The sequence below is a fragment of the Vulpes lagopus genome, chromosome 2, assembly GCF_018345385.1.
Source record: "Vulpes lagopus strain Blue_001 chromosome 2, ASM1834538v1, whole genome shotgun sequence".
Taxonomy (NCBI): Eukaryota; Metazoa; Chordata; class Mammalia; order Carnivora; family Canidae; genus Vulpes; species Vulpes lagopus.
The window spans coordinates 19,436,944-19,457,086 of NC_054825.1; the positions used below are offsets into that span (position 1 = coordinate 19,436,944).

Below are 20,143 nucleotides of genomic sequence, written 5' to 3' on the forward strand. Positions count from 1 at the left end.
GATTTTATACTGCTGAGTATCTAATCCTGAGTATCTAAAAAGGGCCTGGCACAAGGTAGAAACAGGAAGTATTAGTTGGGTGACTATATCCTTCTAGCCACCCACAGATGCTAGAGTCAGTCCTGGCCAGGCCCTGTCCTGGCTTCCAGGGATGCAGATGTGACCCATATCACTGCCTGCCCTCTGAGTTTATAGGGGAGACAGACAGACCCACATATTCACTGCATGCAACTAAAGAAAGGTGGTGGCCATGAGCAGGGAGACTGGACCTGCTTGTTGGAAGGGGAGAAGGGTACAGAAGGAAGTTAGTAAGGCAGTTGTGTGGTCCCTAGTGGGACGGGCGGCTGTGGGGGATAGAGAGCCACCACTGGGCAAGAGTTTGGGAGCCCAACTGGCTGAATGTGAATCCTCCCCCGCCACTCTCTAGCTGTGTGATCTTGCCCAGTTATTTAATCTTGAGAAAAATGCAGCTTTCAAAACCCACTGCAGAGATTCTGATCTAGCAGGTCCAGGCTGGCTAGAAGCCTGTGTTTTTTGTTTAGTCTGTTTTGTTTTTTACAAGCATCTCATGATTTATTATAGATTGCCCATAGACTATACCTTGAAAAATAGTCACTTGCAGAGAGAGAAGGTCAAGCCAATCAGCAAACTGGAGGGTCAGGCTTGCATCTCAGTGACATTTACCAGTTTGAAATCATAAATTGTCATTCAGAGTTAGACATTATACTACCTACTAAGCACTATGGAGGAGGCTTCAGGACAGTGGCCAAGGAGAATATCCAACAGGCCTTGTCTCCTCAGATCAGACTAGGACACTCCCCAAGGGCAGATACTGAGGCAGTCTGCAAATGTGCATTAATTGACTGATGGATTTTCTAGCTAATCCCTACCCAGCTCTCCTGAACCCCACACAGAGGTTCTGGATGGGTCACATGAACTCCAGCCAGGGCCAGGTTGGTATGGGTGTCTAGGAGGTAAGTGCCCAGCTCTGGTGTCTTCGCTGCTTGACTTGAACCAGGACTTCACTGCCAAGAACCCTGAGAAACCAGATGCAAGTAAGTCCTTGGGAGATGTGAGTGAACTTTCTGAGCTTCAGCTGAAATGCAAGGTCTGAGTGTTACCAGGGTATTCTTCATTTATTCATTTCATAAACATGTAAGCATCCGTCAGCTGCCATGGTAGCCTGGAGATATAGGCATGAAATGAGTGTCTGTCCGTAGTGGGGTTATATTCTAGAGAGAAATTAGATAAAAGCAAATAAAACATATAAATTTAAATCAGAGGGTGATAATGACAGGAAGACCATAAAAGAAAGTAATAGGACAGAGAGCAGGGGCGGGATTCCTTTTTCAGTTAGAGCAAGCAGAAAAGGCTTCTATAAGGAGATGACATTTATCCTAAACCTGGATGAAGGGGAGCTAGCCATGTAGAGTCTGAGGGAAGCATGTTTCAAGTGTAAGGTACAGCAAGTGCAAAGGCCCTGAGCTGGGAAAGTGCTCCAAATGTAATACACACTGTCCTCTACAGGGTCCTCAGCAAGGGGTCATTTGGCCTCTGAGTGGCTGCACTGTCTGGGGCCCATGGCTCTCATCTCATGGACTGTGTAAGTTATGACATCATGGCTATAGCTATGGAAAACATTGATGGAGAACCTCATGCCAACTCCTCAGGTAGGTACAACTACTCTATGTGGGAAATTTTACTGAGATTCAGAGTGAAGCAAGTTGTTCAGGACACTTATCAAATAGAAGAATGAGGATTCAAATCTAGGGCAAACCCTACAGCCTTGGACTCATAATGGATGTGTGGCATTGTTAATCTCTCTAAAGCAGGAACTTCTGGGCCTAATGGTTCCTGCCTCTCCTTAGGCCATTAAAATGGTCCCAGGGCCTGCTGGGCACTGGTCCCCATGCTGAGCCACCCCTCTGGCATGTAGCTAGCTGAGGGCTATGGTCTAGGGGTGGTGAGCCAAATCGACCCGGCTGGAAACTATCCTTCCAGGCAACTCCTTCTAGAAGGAAGTCCTGGCCCAGAGCTGTGTTCTCTTCCCAGCCTGCCCCCTCCATGGCCCCAGACGTCTGCTTGAGTCAGCCCGAGGCCTGTGTGGGGGCGTCCTCTGTACTTCTGCAACATCCTGTATTCTGCCTTCTGCATACCTACTATCCATTCCCAGGGAATCCCTCCCATTAGGGTTTGTTTTTACACCCTGGAGCTGACCAGCTCCCCAGGGTCACCCAGAGCCACTCCTGCCTCACAGAGTCAGTCTCCTACCTCCAGGGAGACTGGAGGAGCTTCCCAAGGTGTCCACTTCTGCTCCTTCTTCAGCCTAGATTGTTAGGACCTTCTCTTCCAGAGAACCTCCCTGCTGTCTCTGCTCCTTGAGTGCCTGTTCCCCTTGCTGCCTGAGCCCTGAGAGTGGGTGTCTGTTGTGTTTGTCTGTCTGGCATCTTTTCTGCTCCTTCCTCTGATGACAGCACTCCCTTGTCTCTAGGGAGCCACCCCTCCTCCACTCCCTGAGATTAGATGGGGTCTCTAAGCACCTCGTGCCCTTTCTCCTGGCCATCGTGATTGGCCCAGGGATGGGCATGTGACCCAAAGTAGGCAGGCCAATCAGAATCCTTGCTTGGGATTTTGTATATGGAACATGGGGAGAAAAACCTCTCGGTCTTTCCCTTGGGTTTGCTAAATGGGCATGATGCAAGCCAGGCTGGGATTATCTCCATGCATCCCTTCTCCTGTTACCAGATGGAAGCTATCTGTCTGCAGTGGGAGAAAATGAAGCCAACAGATGAAGAGAAGCACAGAAGAAGATGTGAGTTGCTCATTATTTGAGTTTTTTGGAGTTCCTAGACCTGGCCCCACCTCAATTAATGAGCCAGATTTACTTATTTACTTATTATTTACTCACTACTTACTTCTGCTTGAACTAGTTTGAATTAGATTTCTGGCACTTGCAACCAAGAGTCCAAACAAGTACAAGATTCTTTCTTATACTATCATATGCAAAGTGTCTTTTTGGGACTCTGTGCTTCTGTCTTCTCATGTAGATGGCAATCTCCTTCAGAGCTGGAGTTATTTCTTTCTTTAAAAATGTTTATGGTGGGGGCGCCTGGGTGTCTCAGTCAATTGAACATCTGGCTCTTGATTTCAGATCAGGTCATGATCTCAGGGTTGGGATGAAGCCCTGTATTGGGCTCTGTGCTTGCACTCAGTGTGAGGTCTGCTTGTCCTTCTCCCTCTGCTCCTCCTGCCCCCCGCCCCCACTCTGCTTTCTCTCAAATAAATAAATAAATAAAATCGTTTTAAAAAGAGTTTATTGTATATTTTTATTTTAAAGGACATAGGCAACAGATAAAACATAATAATAAAATGAACACTAGTAACCTGCTATGTGGCCTAAGAACTAGAGTACGACTCAGACACGACCCTGTCTGCACCTAGGGGTAACAACTGTCCTCAATTTTATGCTTAGTATTCTCTTGCTCTAAAACAATTTTAGGACACATTTATATGACCTCCTTGGAACAAAGTTCTTTAGCTTTGATTGTTTTTAAGCTTTAGAAAAAATGGTTTAATATATGAAACTCGCTTTTTTTTTAAACACACCATTTGTTTCTAAGATTCATCCATCTTCTTGCACGTAACTATACTTCATCTATTTTTACTACTGCATAATACTACCTTATAGGTACAGACCACAATTCACAATTTTCCCCCTCTCCTGGTCATGGACATCTGGCTTTTTGATAATTTTACTATTATAAACAATGTTTCTTTGAACATCTTTGTACTTGTCTTTCACATTGGTGCAAGAGTTCCCAGGGTGTATACCTAGGAGAGGAATTCATTGCTAGGTTATCAGTGTGTGCAAGTTCAACCATACAAGATAGTCCCAAATCGTTTTCTAAAGTGATTGTACTTGCTTATCCTCCCCCACCACCTTGTGTAAGAGCCCCCACTGCCAACATCCCAACCAACTTGGTGCCCTACTTCTGTCTCCCCAGCTGAACCTAGAAGGATTTTGGACTTGTATGATAAAAAATGGTTCACTTAGAGCACCTGGGTGGCTCAGTTGGTTAAACATCTGCCTTCAGCTCAGATCATGATCCCAGGGTTGTGGGATCGAGCCCCACGTCAGGCTCCCTGCTCAGCTCAGCTTCTCCCTATCCCTCTGCCTGCCACTCCTCCAGCTTGTGCTCTCTCTCTCTCTCTCTCTCTCTCTCTGTCAAACAAGTAAATAAATAAAATCTTCTTAAGAAATGGTGCATTTACTGATTGTCTTCAATAGTAGAGTGGATGGATAGATGGCATGAAAGACATAGTTGGAAGCTGGAGAAAATGTAGAGATCATCTTCATTCAGAGAGGTAAACTACTGGCAACTCCACTATCTCAGATGATCAGTGCTGAGCAGAGATCTCTCTCTGGGCTTCTCTGGGCCAATGTCCTGGGACCCTCCTGGAGGCCTTCGTGATTGCCTGATTCTGACCCTCAGTGCTCAGCAAGCTCTTTACAGACACAAACTTCTAGTATGGACCTGCTCTGGGGAACTCGTGCCTGGCCTGCCCACCTTGGAGCATTCCAGAAGGAGCTTTTCAAATGCCTGTTCAGGCATGTCCCATGAGCCCGGGGGGGCGGGGGGGGGGGGCGGGAGGACTTTGAAAACCCACTCCCTTGGGAATCCTATCTATGAATAATACCCTCTACATCCAGACGGGCCCTGATGTCCATTTCAAAGCACTCAGGTTTCCTTGCCCAACTTTACTCTAACTTTTTTCTTAAAATTTGTTTTTTTTTATAGGCAAGTCTTAGTACCATGGTAGAACTTTCTCACTGTTTTCAGCCACCCCCAAAATTCTTCATCTTAACACATAACACACGTACACACGTGAGTGTGTGCACACACATACACACATCCACGCACCCTCTCAGAGCACACATTCCTCACTTCGAGTCCAAGGCCTACAAAAAGAATTTTCTGTTGAAGGTCAGCAGCTCTGATTGCATTTCTTTATTTAGCACATTGTTTTTGCTGAAGCTGATTCCATTACCTTTGAGTTCACGGAAGTGGAGCCCATTAGAAGAGTCGGCAGTCAAGAGGCTCCCAAACAGGCTGAGAGATGCTAAACTTAGGTTCATTTGGCTACTGTGGTTTATTGACAGAGACTTCTCTCTCTCTCTCTCTCTTTCTCTCTCTCTCTCCCAATTTTAATGGAGCCTGCATTTTCCTGCTTTATAGCCAGCCACCAACCTGTTTAGAGTGGGAAGAAAGGAAACTTGGGGCTTCAGTCCCAGATGTCAACACGCACTCTTATCTCTGCCTTTAAATTCCCTACTCCTCCAGCAAGTGACCTACTTCCCATGGCCCTAACAGGGCTCAGCAACACCCACATCCGGGCCTCAGGCTGGCCCAGGCAGGCATGCCGAAGAGGCAGCACTGTGTCTGGTCCTGGTGGAGGGGGTTGTAAGATCTGACCGTTGACTGGTCTCTTGGCTTCTGACCTGTGCGTGTCCTTCACCCATCTTGATTGCCAGAGCCTGTGTGTCTGTGGAGGCAACTACTGCCTTCTCTGGCACCTGCTTCCTCCCTGTGGGCCCTGCCTATACTACTCCCGCCTATGGTTCCAGCCCTCCCTGTGGCTCAGAGTAGAACTAGGACACTGGCTTTGTCCTGGGGCCAGCTCTCTCATCTACAGAGCGGGAGTGGAAACATCCACCACGCCACGGAAGGTGGGCTGACACTTTATGCACAAATTGTCAGGCGTCTTAAGATTGGTGAAGATGAATCATACGGACAATGTGTTGGGTTGACATCGTGAAGGGGATGCAGTCAGGGCCAGCTAGGGGTATGACTGGGAAGGGAGTTGGTCCAACGACTCCAAGCAACAATTTGTCAATATTTATTTAAACGAGGTGGGGGGGAAAACATGTAATTATCTTTTGAGCTAGAAATTCCACGTCTAGGAATTTATCTGATGGAAACACCAAAGACCTACATGTGAAAGTGTTTGTTGTGACATGGTTTGTATTAGCCCAAACCTGGGAGTTATCTCAATACCTATTTTTCTATCAGATACAGCTGCGTAGCCACTAAAGAAAGCATGAAATCGTATTCACAGACTCATATGAAATGATCTTCATGAAATATTGTTTGGTGAAAAGATGGTACAATTATCCTATCTTCATACTTGAAAGTAGTATATGGTCTATATATGTCTACATATGCTGACAATATTTCTAGACAAAGATGAACAGGTAACAGAATATTTTATAGGGTTGAAAATGAGGTGGAGGAGCAGTTACTTCTTGCTGTGTGCTCTTGTACTCTGAAGTCTTTGTCATGGGTAGGTACAAGTTACACACAATTTGAAATATAAAAATGAATGTAGGCTGTTTTTTATTCTAATTACAGGCTTTTATTTCTGGAACACTTACATGTCCACAGGTAGTGGCTCTGACAATGACCTTTTTAAGAATGGAGAGACGTGATACACATTAGGAAACTGAGAGAAGGATGTGGGATCCCCAAAGTTTGCCCCTGTCCACACCCAAACCAAAGCTGCTAGTCTCCTGTGGCTTTAAGCCCAGGAAAGGGACCCTCCCCAGATCCCTGTCACCATCACCCTGTCTCCTAACCCTGGCCACACATTTGGCCACCCACTGGCACCCCTTCTCAGGCTCCCAATTCTATATTGAGTATCACTTGGTGGATGCCAGGCCTCGGGCTCAGTGCTTCACATGTGTTAGTGTCAAGGTATTTGCTTTCTGCCTCCCTGCATCCCCACAGCTGGCACAGTGGGCCAGGTCTCCATAGCTTCCTCAGCTTTTGCCCCACTTCAGTCCGCTCTTCACACAGCTGCCTGAGCCATCTTTCTAAGCCATAAGTCATAACAGTTATTGCCCTGCTTGAGCACTGGGTGTTATTCTATATGTTGCCAAATTGAACACCAATAGAAAATAAATTTATAAAACAACAACAACAACAACAGCAACAAAACCTTCCTATGGCTTCCTGTTGCCATACAATCCAGATTCATTACCATGGCTGAGACCCAGCATGACCTGGCCCCTGCCTCCCTCCTTTCCTCACCTCTCCCACTGCCCCTCACTCTTACTGCTCCAGTCACACTGGCTTTCTTCCCATTCCTTGAAGACGCCCAAGCAGATTCCTGCCCCAAGGCCTCTGCATTTGCCATTCTCTCTAACTGGACACCTCTTTAGCTCTTTGCATACTTGCCCCTCATCATTAGGTTCTCTGCTCAGTGTTTCCAGTGTATTCTAGGGAAACAGGGCACCCCTCCCCTAAATCCACCAACCATTCCATCCTATACCGATTTATTTTCTTATAGTATTTATCAGTGATGGCAGCAACCTTTGTGATTTGTTTGGGATCTTTTCCATAGAATTTCAATGCCATTCCTGTCTCTATGTCCATGGTGCTCTAACTGGTGCTTGGAGCATGGTGTGACTGCTGCCAGTGTTTCCGAAGTGGGTGGGTGCAGTACCTGGCACATTGCAGGTTCTCAGTGTTGGTGGGATCTCTGCTACTTACTTGCTGTGTGGCCTCAGGAAAATCACAATTTCTGCAGCTGTGAAATGGAGCAGGCTGGGAGTCCGCAAGCAAACAGAGGACCTCTCTGAGCAGAGTGTTTTGGTTTTTTTCTCTGAGTCTATTATTCTAAAGAAGTTGCGTAGAAACACAGACTCTGATTTTCCAGCTGGGGCCGTTTTCAGCCCACCTTCCTGCTCTGGAAGCAGCACATGTGCCTGGGAGACTCTCCCGGGAGGGAGGGTTAGCCTGGAAAATATCCCAATGCCCAGGGGGAGTGGGGAGGCGTCTCTGGGGGTGTAGAACTATCTCTTGGAAAAGAATGTGGGAAGAAAGCCTGGGGGAAAGGAACTCAGACTTAAGGGAGGTAGTGTCGGCTGAGCCCTCCGACAATGTGTGATGCTCACTGTGGGGACACAGAAAGAATGAAAGATGAACATGACTATTATTATTACTGTTGCTAGGTCCTGGGCACTTCTGTGAAGGGAGGAAGCATTTCGAACTGCATTTTCACAGTTCTCTGCCTCATTTCGCCTTCACGACAGCTTTTGGGGCAGGTACCTTTTATGAACCCTGCTTGGAGCCAAAGAAACTAAGGCAGAGAGGGAGTCTTGCTGCAGAGCCAGGATTAAATGCATTCAGACTCTTCCAATTTTGAGATTTCTTGGAGCTTCCCAGTCTTCTTTGCTTTCACTCAGCCCGACCTGTTTCCTCCCAGTTACCAGCAGGAGAACAACCACTCTGAAATGAACGGAGCTGTTGGCTTGCTTTGGAGGGAACAGGACTTGGGAGAGGAAGGAGCCTCCAAGGCCCGGGTTTGCAGGAGACTCCTGAGGTGCACCCCAGGGGCCGCCAGGTAAGGGAGAGAGTGAGCCAGGGCCAGACCCCAAGGACTGCCTTTCCAGTTTTGAGGCAAGGTGGCTAAATCTCCACGCAGCTTACAAGAGGCCCTGGAGGAAGCGGGACCTTTGGAAGGGGTGCAGCCCCTGAGAACAGAGACAGCTGCCCAAAGCAGGCTCCCACAGGCTGGGAACTGCGGCCTTCTGGGGCTGGATCCTCTGGCCCTCTCCTGACCCTCTAGGGGTGGGGCCAGGCCTCAGATCACAACCTTCCAGCTGGGGGACAGGCCCAGCCTGTAGGTTTTTCCTCTAGAGCCAAGTCTTAGGGGCCATGCCTGACTCAGAACCACACCTGGAGCTTGGGCCTGCCGCCTATAGGGGTGACATTCTCCACCCTGACTCACTCCTTTCCCCAGAAGGACACACGCAGCCTCAACCATTACTGCTAGTCCTTCGGGATAAACACTCGAGGTCAAATCCTTTGTTCAAAGTCTGCAGGGAGCTGACATGACATGTCTCATATCTTCATGGGAATTTATCCACTCAAGGGTGTGTGGGAGCAGATGTACTGTTCCAGGGGCTGTAAGGGACTGGGAGTGGCCCCTGAAGAGGACACCGGGGAATACACTAGAGAAACAGGTCCCAGTCAGGCCTGGGGCCAGGCCGGAAGAACAGGTGGTGGAACCTGGAGGCAAAAAAGGAACGGAATTAGGTGGTTTTTCATTAGATCATTAGGTTTTAGGCAACACCACTGCTGGAGTTAGTCTGCTTTAAAAACCGGATGAAAGCAGTGCTATCAGGGTTTGGTGCTCTGGGAAAGGCCACCTGGGGTCTGCACGTGTCTTCCCCCTCCCCCAGCCCCAGCTCCGGCCCCCTTCCCAGCACCTCCCTCCCAACCAAGGTTCCGGAGTGGCCACCCACAGAGCAGCCTCAGGGCTGGGCGCTGAGTCATAAGGCTGTGGTGCCTGCCAGGGGGGGCCAGGGTGGCAGATGGCTTGATGTGGGCGTGACTGACGGGAGGGCAGATGGGAGGGGGCAGTGACCCCGGGGCCCAGCAGGGAGGGATCTGAGGAAGTGACCTGGGAGGTGGGCCGAGCCCTGCAATGAGCTTTCCTTTCCTGTGTGTCTTTCCTCCCGTTTTCCAGGGATGCTGTTCTCCTGGGGCAGCCGGCGTGGCCAGGTAGGGGTGGAAAGTGACCCCGAGGGGCTAAGGGCCGAGACCCAGGGCTTCCGTACCACCAGCCTGACCCGGCTGGTCCAACCGTGGGAGGCAGAGCCTGGCTGTGTTTATCCAGGCGGGCGCTTCCGGAGCAGATGGGCGCCTGTCAGTGCTGCCAGCCAGGAACTGGGCTGACGTCCTCTCACTGCCAAGTGGCAGGTGACTCGGGGGCCTGGAGGGGAACATGTGTTTGGTTTGGCTGTTTATTAGGGGAGGGCTCTCCGGGCTGAGAGCTGCCTGCACACCTGAGGGAACCCAGGCCCAGCTAGCGTAGGACAAGGTGCCGACTCTGACCCCAAGACGCTGGGCCCTTCTAGTTCCCGAGAGCTGGGTGTCGTGGGAAGGGGGCTCCAGGGTCTCCCTGGAAGCCGCTGTTGAACTCTGCTTTATTAATCTTGCTGTATTAGGTTCCTAGGGCTGCCATAACAAAGTACTACAGATTGGGGGCTTAAGCAACCCAGATGCATGCTCCCACAGTTCTGGAGGCTGGAAGGCCCAGATCAAGGGTGGGCCAGGTCAATGCCCTAGGGAGACACTGTTCCATGCCTCTCTCCTGGCTTCTGGACATTGTCAGCCACCCTGCAGGGTCCTGGCTTGTAGATACATCATCTGTCCTCCGCCTCCCTCTTCATTCACTTGGCCTCCTCCCCTCTGTGGCTCCTGTGTCTGTTCTCTTTGGAAAGGACATCGGTCATTGGATTAAGGGCCTCTGCCCCTCCAGTAGGACCTCAGTTTAACTTAACTGTATCTGCGACGACCCTCTTGAGGACCTAATAAAGTCGCATTCTGAGGTGCTGGGGAGGACACTATTCAGCCCGGGAACTTGGGTTGCTCTCCTGCCTCACTCCTATACCAGTCTTTTTCCAGTTTCCTCCCTCTCTGCCACTTCCTCGTGCCCAGGCCTGAGCTAGCAGAAAGGGTAAGGCTGCTGCTGTCCCCAGCCTGACTCTGGAGCTGCAGCTGTTAATTAGAAAGAAAGCACTCTAGAGAGGCAGGGTTGTGTTGTTTTGTTTTGTTTTGTTTTTTAAGATTTTATTTACTTATTTGACACACAAAATGAGAGAGCATGAGCGTGGGGGGAGGAGCCGGGACAGAGAGAGAAGCAGGCTCCCCGCTGAGCAGGGAACCTGACTCCCGGACTCAACCCCAGAACCCCAGGATTGTGACCTGAGCCAAAGGTGGATGTCCAACCCACTGAGCCACCTAGGCACCCAGAGGCCGGAATTATTTTGCTGATATGCTCTTCCCCATTAAGAGGCAATCAACTTACAACTGTGATTTTTTAATCCATTTTGGGGTTTCAGAGGCTTTTGGGAATCTGAGAGAAAGTTTTGGACTCCCACTCAGGATAAATGCATGTACAAGCACAGCTCTTTGGGTGGTGACACAGCCTTCCAGTGCCCTTCTGCCCGCAGGTTCCAGGGAGTGCCCTCTCAGGGCTAAGGAATGCCTGCCCTGGAGCCAAAAGAAGCCCCAGCTCCACAGCATCCTAAAGCTTGGGAGTTCAGGGGTTGTCAGACTAGTCAAGGACCAAAGAGGATTTCTTCACATTGGGTCATTATCTCTGTGTGTGTGTGTGTGTGTGTGTGTGTGTGTGAACACCCTCGTGTGCGCATGCCTTGCATGCTCTGGGGTAGGGTAGGCATCACTGGGGGGGACGTAAGAAAAGGAGGAGAGTCTGATGTGGTGTGAACATGTATTTTTCTCTTGTCTCAGTAGCCACCACACTGGAGACACTGTTGAGTAGAGGCCCAGCCCTGGCATGGCTCTCTAAAATGTATTATTAAATGGGAGGGTGTGGGGAGTTGAAGCATAACGCACCTAACATTATCCTGCTTGTGTAAAAACACCCACACTGTGTGTATGTATATCTATAGCATAAATATATATATATACACACTTGTACAGAGACCTTCCAAAGTATAAATAGAAAACAGTGGCTTCTTCTGGGGAGGGGTCTAGCCCTGGAGGCATCAAAGGAGCACTTTCCTTGATGCTCCCTATGTTTTAGTATGGTTTGACTTTTCCAGTAAGAATGTATTAAAATGTTAATTGTGTGTTAAATAAGTTAACAGCTTTTCAAAGAAAGGCTCTTGATATTTTGGGGCTTCAGATCCCTTTGAAAAGCTTGTGAAAACCATGGACCTGCTCTCCACCTGTGCACCTGCCCATTATAAGAACCCCAGGCTAGGGGATCCCTGGGTGGCTCAGGGGTTTAGCACCTGCCTTTGGCCCAGGGCATGATTCTGGAGTCCCACATCCGGCTCCCTGCATGGAACCTGCTTCTCCCTTCTCCCTCTGCCTGTGTCTCTGCCTCTCTCTCTCTCTGTCTCTCATGAATAAATAAAATCTTTAAAAAAAAAAAAAAGAAAGAAAGAAAGAAAAGAACCCCAGGCTGGAGGGAAGACCAGTCTGCTGGTCCTGAAACTGACCCAGTCCTTCCCCTGGAGGAGCCCACCTCCTTCTACAGCCAGGCCCCAGGGATGTCCTGCCCCCCTCTCCCCACTTCACACCCAGCACCCAGCAAATTCTAGCCTAACTGTCCTTTGGGCCAGTGGTTCTCAAACTGGAGGTGATGGAATCACCCCGGGGGCTTGTTAAAGTGGATTGCTAGAGCTGAGATTTCCTTTTCTAACAAGTGTCCAGGTAACCTGATATGATGGATCCTCCTGCTAGACTTTGGGAACCGCTGCTGTAGGTAAAGGGCATTAGTTGTGCCTTTTAGGGTTCACCTGGAATGCGAATAGGGGCTTCAGTGGGGAACAAAGGCTTGTCCCCTCTCCTGTGTGGTGGTGAGGAGAAAGGACAGTATCCCTGGGAATTGCTTGGGGGCAGGGAGAAGGGGGGAAATCTTCTACTCTTTGGGGTTAGGACTAAGAGGTGCCTGCGCCAGAAGACCTGTGATTGTCTCAGTAGAAGGGGATCATGCGGCTCAGGGCTCCACTCCTTTGCGTCCCATCAGCCTGTGCCTCCCTTCTGCACTGAGACAGAAGGTGGAGCCGCAAAGGCAAGGACAGGAGGGGTAAGAGGTAAGGGAGGGGCTCTGCAGCCCCTGCACTTCCCTCTACTCTCTTCCAGGCCCTGAGGTTCTGGTGAATTGAGAGAGAGGGTCTTACCCACCCGCCTCCCCTCAAGGAACTTGACTGAACAAATCAGTGCCCCTGGCACCTGGCCCAGCACCTGGCACGCAACCAGCGCCCAGCACCTGTGCACTGAAGGATAGAAAGGTAGAGGCTCAGCCCCACCCAGCATGCGGGAGGACCAAAGCGGGAAGAAGGGGAAGGTTTCCTGGGGTGATTTTCCACTGCTTCCTTTTCTGTGTCTTACCCTCCAGCAAGTCCCAGTTCTCCCCTACTCCATGGGGAGCAGCAGTGGTGTTTGTGTTTTTTTCCCCTACAGTGAATGTGTCCCACCCTGGGGGTGGTTTAAGGGAGGACTCACAGCCCCAGTGAATTAAACCCCAGGGATGGAATGTGGAGCCTCAGGGCTAGTGGAGTTGTGCAAGGTCAGCTTCAGGAGCAGTGGGTTCTTAGAGGCCTTTCCACCCCAGTCCACATAGACCAGCCCTCTGGAATCTCTCTTTGGGCCTCAGTGGGAGTCCTAAAGATGCAGGTTTCCTGGGGGCTCGCTTTGGGGGAAGTGTTGCAGGTGCCACCACTGCGGGGGCAGGGAGTGGTGTGGGGGGGTGGGCTGTGTGTGAGGCGCTTCTGGGGATGAGCTCAGCTGTTGTTTGGAGCATCCTTGTCCGCAGGACTGCCCCTGGAGTGATGAAAGAGGGCCAGCTGGCCAAATTCTAGCAGAGGCAGAGATAAGCGCCCTCACTGGATAGAGGGGCAGCGTCCATGGCTACCTGCCAGCTGAACCGGAGGAAGGGAGACTCCGTGAGGGGTGCAGCCTGGTAGGCCTCTGTCCCCCAGTTCCTTTCACCTGCTCATGTTACTTGAGCTCTGGCATTCAGAGAAGGGCTTGCCATGCCTTCTTCATCCTCCCATCCTCGCCACAGCACAATATAGGGAGACTGTGAACCCACTTAACGGGAAAAGAAACTGAGGGAGACAGTGTGGCTCAGGAGCTTGCTCTGGCTTCCACGGCCTGACTGCCTTTCTTTCCTGACCATTCCTCCCATTGCAGTTAGATTCCCAGTCCTCAAGGTCTGGCCTTCCTTGTTCTCTCAGGCCTCTTTCTGACCTTGTCCCCACGCCCACCCCTCCCTGATCTCAGGTCGTCCCGCACCTCCCGAATCTGGATCAGAGGCTCCAGCACCCTGCAGATGTGCACCCACACTCCTTTCCCCACCTGCTGGGCATCTCCATCTGGGCATCCTGCCAGAGCTCAGCCCACTGTGCCCAAGCCCACCAGCTCTCCAGACTTCTCTCTGTTGATAGCACCCCTGTTCGTGGCCACCCACGTCCTGAGGCCTCTCTCTTTTGCCTCCATCCAGAACACACAGGGCTTTGTGGCACGACAGACACAGATGGGGCAGTGACATCCCACTTAAAACTCTTCTGGTTGGGGATCCCTGGGTGGCTCAGCAGTTGAGTGCCTGCCTTCGGCCCAGGGTGTGATCCTGGAGACCTGGGATCGAGTCCGGTGTCGGGCTCCCTGCATAGAGCCTGCTTCTCTGTCTGCCTGTGTCTCTGCCTCTCTCTCTCTCTCTCTCTCTCATGAATAAATAAATTAAACCTTTAAAAAAAAAAAAAACTCTTCTGGTTGCAAGCCACAGAAAATTCCTACTGGAACTGCTGTGATTGATAACAGACCAAACTGAGCCAGTGTCTGACACAGCTGAACCCAGCCATTCAAATGGTAGCATCATGGGACGTCTGGGTGGCTCAGCAGTTGAGCGTCTGCCTTTGGCTCAGGGCCTGATCCTGGATTACCGGGATCGAGTCCTGCATCGGGCTCCTTGCTTGGAGCCTGCTTCTCCTCCCTCTGCCTCTCTTTCTATGTCTCTCATGAATAAATAAATAAAACCTTTAAAAACAAACAACAACAATGAAATGAATGGCAGCATCAGGTCTTTCAGCTCAGCACACACCCCGTACTGGCTCTGCCCTTAGTCCCACGGGGTGGGGGGGCGTGGGGCAAAATGGCCATCACCTGCTGTCTACACCCTCTAGGACAGGAAGGAGGAGGCCAGGGTGTCTTTGTGAGAGGGGCAGCAGGGAGATCACAAAGTGTAAGAGGCAGACAGGCGCCAGTCCTTAGGGCCCTTCCTTCTCCCCTTGCAGGGCCCCAGGAGTCTGTGCATGTCCACCTCCTCCAGGAAGCCCAAAAGCCCTCCCTGCCCCACTGGTCCAGTCTCACCAGTTTTCCCAGCTCTCTGTGGCAATGAGCTAGAATGAGAGATATGTGAGCATTGCAACATCCTCTCTCTTTGCCCTCGAGGAACTGGGAAGATAGCATCTATATGGACTCCACAAGAGGGTTAGCAATCCAGATGGTGGGCAAGAGTACCAGGTGAGGACTGAGGGGAGGTGATGGGAGGTGTGGATGGCCGAGGCTAGAGGGTGGGGCATCAGGGAAGTGTGCACATCCTTGGTGCAGTATATCGAAATAAGAAGACCTTGCCTGTGCCCACCAGTCCCAGACACTGGATGGTGGTGGGGGTTACCCAGGCCCTTTGTGGGGGAAGGAAGCTTAGTCTCACAGTGCAGCCCAATGCTGACCACTCATCCCCTGCCCCCACCTGGATTGGGGTTGGAGCTGGGGTCTAGGGATAGTGGTTGGGATCAACAGTATTCTATTATTGGTTTCCATGAACAAATATTGACTGGGTACCTGCTTCGGGACCCAGTGAACACAACAGGCAAATTATTCATTTACCAATGGATTTTTTGAGCATCTGTTACTGGGTTCAAGGCTCCATAGAAGGGAAGGAGCTCAAAGTAAAATGAAATGCTTGGTTCCAGAAACCACATTAGCCTAGGTTTTTGTTTTTCCACTTTTAATTATTGATGACAGCAGCTTCAGTACAGATATCAGAGAGCTGCTTCCTGCTCTCAGTCATGAAAATTTTGGTTTGGCCTGGCTTTTAACTAGAATTATTCCCTCTGATTTTCCCTACAAAGAGTTTTGGTTTTTTTGTTTTGTTTTGTGTTTAAGATTTTTTTTTTTTTTTACTTTATTTTTTTGGGAGGGGATTTTATTCTTAAGTAATCTCTACACTCAGTGTGGGGCTTGAACTCATCACCCCGAGATCAATAGTCGGGTGCTCCACGGGCTTAGCCAGCCAGGTGCCCCTAAAGAGTTCTGAATTATATGAATAAATGTGCTTGTAAAATTTGGGGGGCAGATACAGTCAGCTTTCATCAGCTTCTCTCTTTCTCTCTCTTTTTTAAGTAACATATTTCTTTCTCTTTTATTTCAGAAAAGAATCAACAAGAAAGTTTAAAAATGATCCAGATAACCCCTGGTTCTTGCTTCTTTTAAATGCATATGGAGAAGAGTTGAAATGCTATAGAAAAACAAGGATGTGAAGTAAAACTCTCTCTTTGCTTCCCTCCCCCGTTCCACTTCCTCTTCCTAAAGCCTTGTGCCATTCACGGTTTCTTACATATCTCTCCGGAAAAGGTTTAACGCATTTGTCAGCATCATAAATGCATTATGTATATCCTATTCTTAGAAGAAGGTTCTCCCAGAAGTTAGGAGAGGTTGCTCTCTCTGCCCGATGGTAGTTCATTTTTATGGGGTTTTCTCCTGTCCTGTCCTAACTGCATTTAAGAACCAGTCCAAGGAACCAGGTGTCCTGTGTAGCCCAGCCTTGGGCTAACTGGGTGACATCAGCAAGTCACTTCACCTCACTGAGGCTCAGTTTTCTCATGGTGAAAATGGGGATTCTGGTGGGGGTGCTTTGGTAGTGTGCCTGCAGCAAGGCCTGGTTAGCTGGGAGGCGTGCCATGCATATCAGAGCATTCTCTTAGCCCCTTTTGTAAGGAGGCAGGGCTGCCAGTTCTAAATAAATGTTACAGAAGGGCCTGTCAGCAGTTGCCCCTCAGAATGACCTGTCACTTCATTTCCCGGCTGCAGGAAGAAGAGCGTGGGAGTCTCCTGACAGGAGATGACGGGGTCACACGAATTCCTCACCCTCAGTGTTGGCTCCCACCCCAGGTGCTCAATTGATCCGACTCTGGAAGGCTGGACCCATCTGTCCTTGGCTGGGAAGGAATCCCTGCTAACAGCTGGCCAGGCCCCTGATATATGGCCCCTGTCACCCTCCCCCTCTGCTTGCTCTGATCTCAGGTTTTAAGATCTCTGTGACCCCTGCTTCAGGGGGCAAACGGCTCACAGGAAAGGTCTCTAACATCCTCTGGGGGCCAGAAGGTGACTTGGTTGTTGTCAGCAAAACTGCGTGCAGGCCCAGGAAGGCAGAAGGAAGGGAGACATTTCAGCCTGTGATGGGGGACTGTGATGATGGCAGAGTGGGACGGAGGCCCTTTGTGGTATGCTAGGAAGCATCTGCCACAGCACTGCTCCTTTGCAGGTGTGGCATCCTTGGCCCTCCCAAATGCACTCCCACTTTGCAGATGAGAACCCTGAGACTCAGGGAGCTGAGCCAAGTTGCTATTCAGTGAGTGAGAGAGAGGCAGAGCCAGGACCGGAGTCTGACCACGGAGTTCAGAGCTTGTGCTCTGCCTCTGTGCCAGGCCCGGGTGGGGACCAAACTGGGTCCCCAGAACTCAAGGCCACAAAGGGGCTGCCCACTCACAGGCACCCTTCTCTCGGGGTCTGCTTTTATTAGGCCTGCTTTCTCAGTATCCTCAGTGTCTAGAACAGTGCCTGGCACACAGTATGTGCTCAGGCAATCGCTGTGGAATAAAGAAGAGAATGGATAACAAAAGTGGCTGATTATCAAAATAGATGAACCCCCGCCCCATACTCCAAGGCTGATGCTCCCTAAACTTGTCTCAGAGTCCTGTGACAGATGGTGTGAGCCTAACGCCAAGCCACCAGCCGCAGTTTGGAAAGGGCCATGATCCCCACTTTCTACCTCTCTTTAGCAGCCTCTTTGCCTTCAGAGTCACACCCTTCCTGCTCTGCAGCACACGGCGAGGCCTGTGGGGTCCCCAAGCCAAGGCTGCCCCTGACCAGAGGGGTGAAGACAGGGTGCCCAGCAACACAGCAACACAGCACTTGTGTCAGGTCACACGGTGTCCCCTGCTGGCCTCCCAGGGCTGGGGGAGGAGCTGAGGGCACAGTGGGGTCAGCCCTGGTTCTGTCCTGCTGAGGCCCTGGTCCAGCTCACGGGAAAGTCAGATGCCTGCAGCCCGGCCTATGAGGAGCACATATTAACAGTAAGGGCAGGAATTAAGGAGCATTTGCCACACAGTGGGCACAGGTGCCTTCCGTGAAGTTTTCTCATTTAACTCTTCCAAAACCTTAGGGGCTCAGTACACTTATCTTCATTGTGCAGATGAGAAAACAGAGGTACCTAAAAGTTACAATCTAAACAGTTGTAAGTGGGATTTGAATCATGGTGGTTCTTTTCTTTCTTTTCTTTTTTTAAGATTTTATTTATTTATTCATGAGAGACACACAGAGAGAAGCAGACACAGGTAGAGGGAGAAGCAGGCTTCCTGCAGGGAGCCTGATGCAGGACTCGATCCCAGGACCTCAGGATCACACCCTGAGTCAAAGGCAGGCGTTCAGCCACTGAGCCACCCAAGTGTCCCTATAAGTGGGTTTTGAACCTCAGATCCCAGCTTCAGAGTTGTGTTTGCCTTCCCCCTGTTTGACTGCCAGTAACTACCGTCACTATCAGGGCCAGGCCTCTGAGCAGCCTTCCCCCAGGGCTGCTTTCTCGGGCTCCTAAGAAGTGCTCTACAACCGTTGGGCCCTGCCTGTACACCATTCAGATGAGCCACTGTCACCTCTGAGCAACTGGGGGAAGAAACAGAAAGCCAGCTCTGGGGATGAGGATAGGGATGGTCAGGAAAGGCCCAGGGGAGGAGGAGAGCTGGTGGAGAATTGGCCACCCACCCAGATGACGAGGCAGGGTACTCTGGCAGGGAGCAGAGTGTGCAGAGGCATGGGCACACAGGGTGTTTGGTGGAACGGGGTTCAGTTAGGGAGAGAGTGGGGCGTAAAAGGGGAGAGCTTTGGGAGATAAAACTGGAAGGCTTACACTCAGAGCGTTAGGTCTGTATCCCTTCTCTAGGTGTGCAGGCTGAGACCAGTATTTCAGGCACCACAGCACCAGAGCTAGCCGATGATAGTAGTGGGGGCCAGGCCCTGGGGGACATGCTGCACATGCACTCTGCCCCCCAGAAAATCCTGTGAGACATGGCCTCACCTTTAAGGCCTGGGAGCTTCCTACAAAGTCCTGAGCTTTCAGGTAAGAAGTCCAGCTCCTCTGCTGGAGAGAGGTGACCCTGATGGCGAGAGAGAGAAGCCCAGTCATCCCAGTGTCCGTCCCAGGCCTCATCTGTTCCCCATATCCCTCCCACCAGCTGGATGACCCCTGGAAATAGAATAGAAGAATAGAATAGAATAGAATAAGTGTTGGCCCAGTTGATGGTGCCCAGCAGAGTGGAGATGAGGTATCTCCATCATGCCCTACTCATGCTGCAGCATCATGAACAAATAAATGACTTGTCACACACCACTATGTTTTGGGGTGCTTTGTCACTTAACAATAGATATTTGGAACAGAAATTGGTCAGGAAGCTATCCTTGGAAGTGCTGAATGAAAGCATCCAGTGCCAGGTGAATCACTAAGATGCTTTTCTCTTTGTCAGAGAAGCCTTTCCAGGTAGACCAGAGTGGTTCACCCAGGCCACTCCAGGCACTCTTCTTTCTGACTCACCTGTGACTGTTTCCCAAGCCCTGGCAGCAGCAGCTTTCTGGGGCCAGGGCCAAGGGATCCCATGTTGTTCCCCACCCCACCGGGAGCCTTGGCTAGAGCTCCACACACCGTGGGGCCCAGAGCGCTGCCTGACTCCCACCACTGGGCTTCTTCATCAGGCCTTCATCCCAAGCCACGTGCTAGCAGAAGAGAAACCTTCAGAGCCAAAGTGCCTGGTTCAAAGCCTAGCTCTGCCACTTGTTCCCTATATGACCTTGAACAAATCCAGCCACCTCTCTGAGCCTCCATCTCCTTATCTGTAAAATGGGGAGAATACTACTTGACCTTGTGAAGGTAAATGAGATAACATTTCTCAAGAGCCTTACACAGTGCCTGGCATAGAAGTGCCACCACCCCCCCCCCCCCATCTATATTCTTCTCTCCTTATTTGTAAATGAAGGGAAAAATTTTAGGTTCCAGTGACCCTTCCATATGTCATATACCTAAATCCTCTTCTCCACAGGTCAAGCCTGGAGTTTGAGTATAAATCATTGTCTGTGTTGTCTGTGGCTGAACTGCCAAGGCAGGTCTACTGGGTTGAGGCTAGTGAGGGAGCAAGCCCCGCTTTCAGATTTGGAGACCTGGGCTCCAGCCTGCCCCCTGCCTTCCAGCACAGCGGCTTTGGCATGTCCTTGACCCTTTGTGCAGCAGGGGTTAGTAGTTCCTGCCCTATCCTGGCAGAGTTGCTGGGAGG

General features: G+C 50.5%; 1 long non-coding RNA gene across 2 annotated transcripts; it reads left to right on the top strand.

The window, feature by feature from the left end:
- Positions 1-1,540: 1,540 nt before the first annotated feature.
- LOC121484857 lies at positions 1,541-19,070 on the top strand. Of its 2 annotated transcripts, XR_005986130.1 has the most exons (7): positions 1,541-1,670; positions 2,746-2,812; positions 8,266-8,403; positions 9,532-9,566; positions 12,684-12,832; positions 14,837-15,065; positions 15,976-19,070. It is a non-coding gene; the product is annotated as an uncharacterized LOC121484857 (long non-coding RNA). The 2 variants fall into 2 exon arrangements; XR_005986131.1 differs by lacking the exon at positions 12,684-12,832.
- The last annotated feature ends 1,073 nt before the right edge of the window (positions 19,071-20,143 follow it).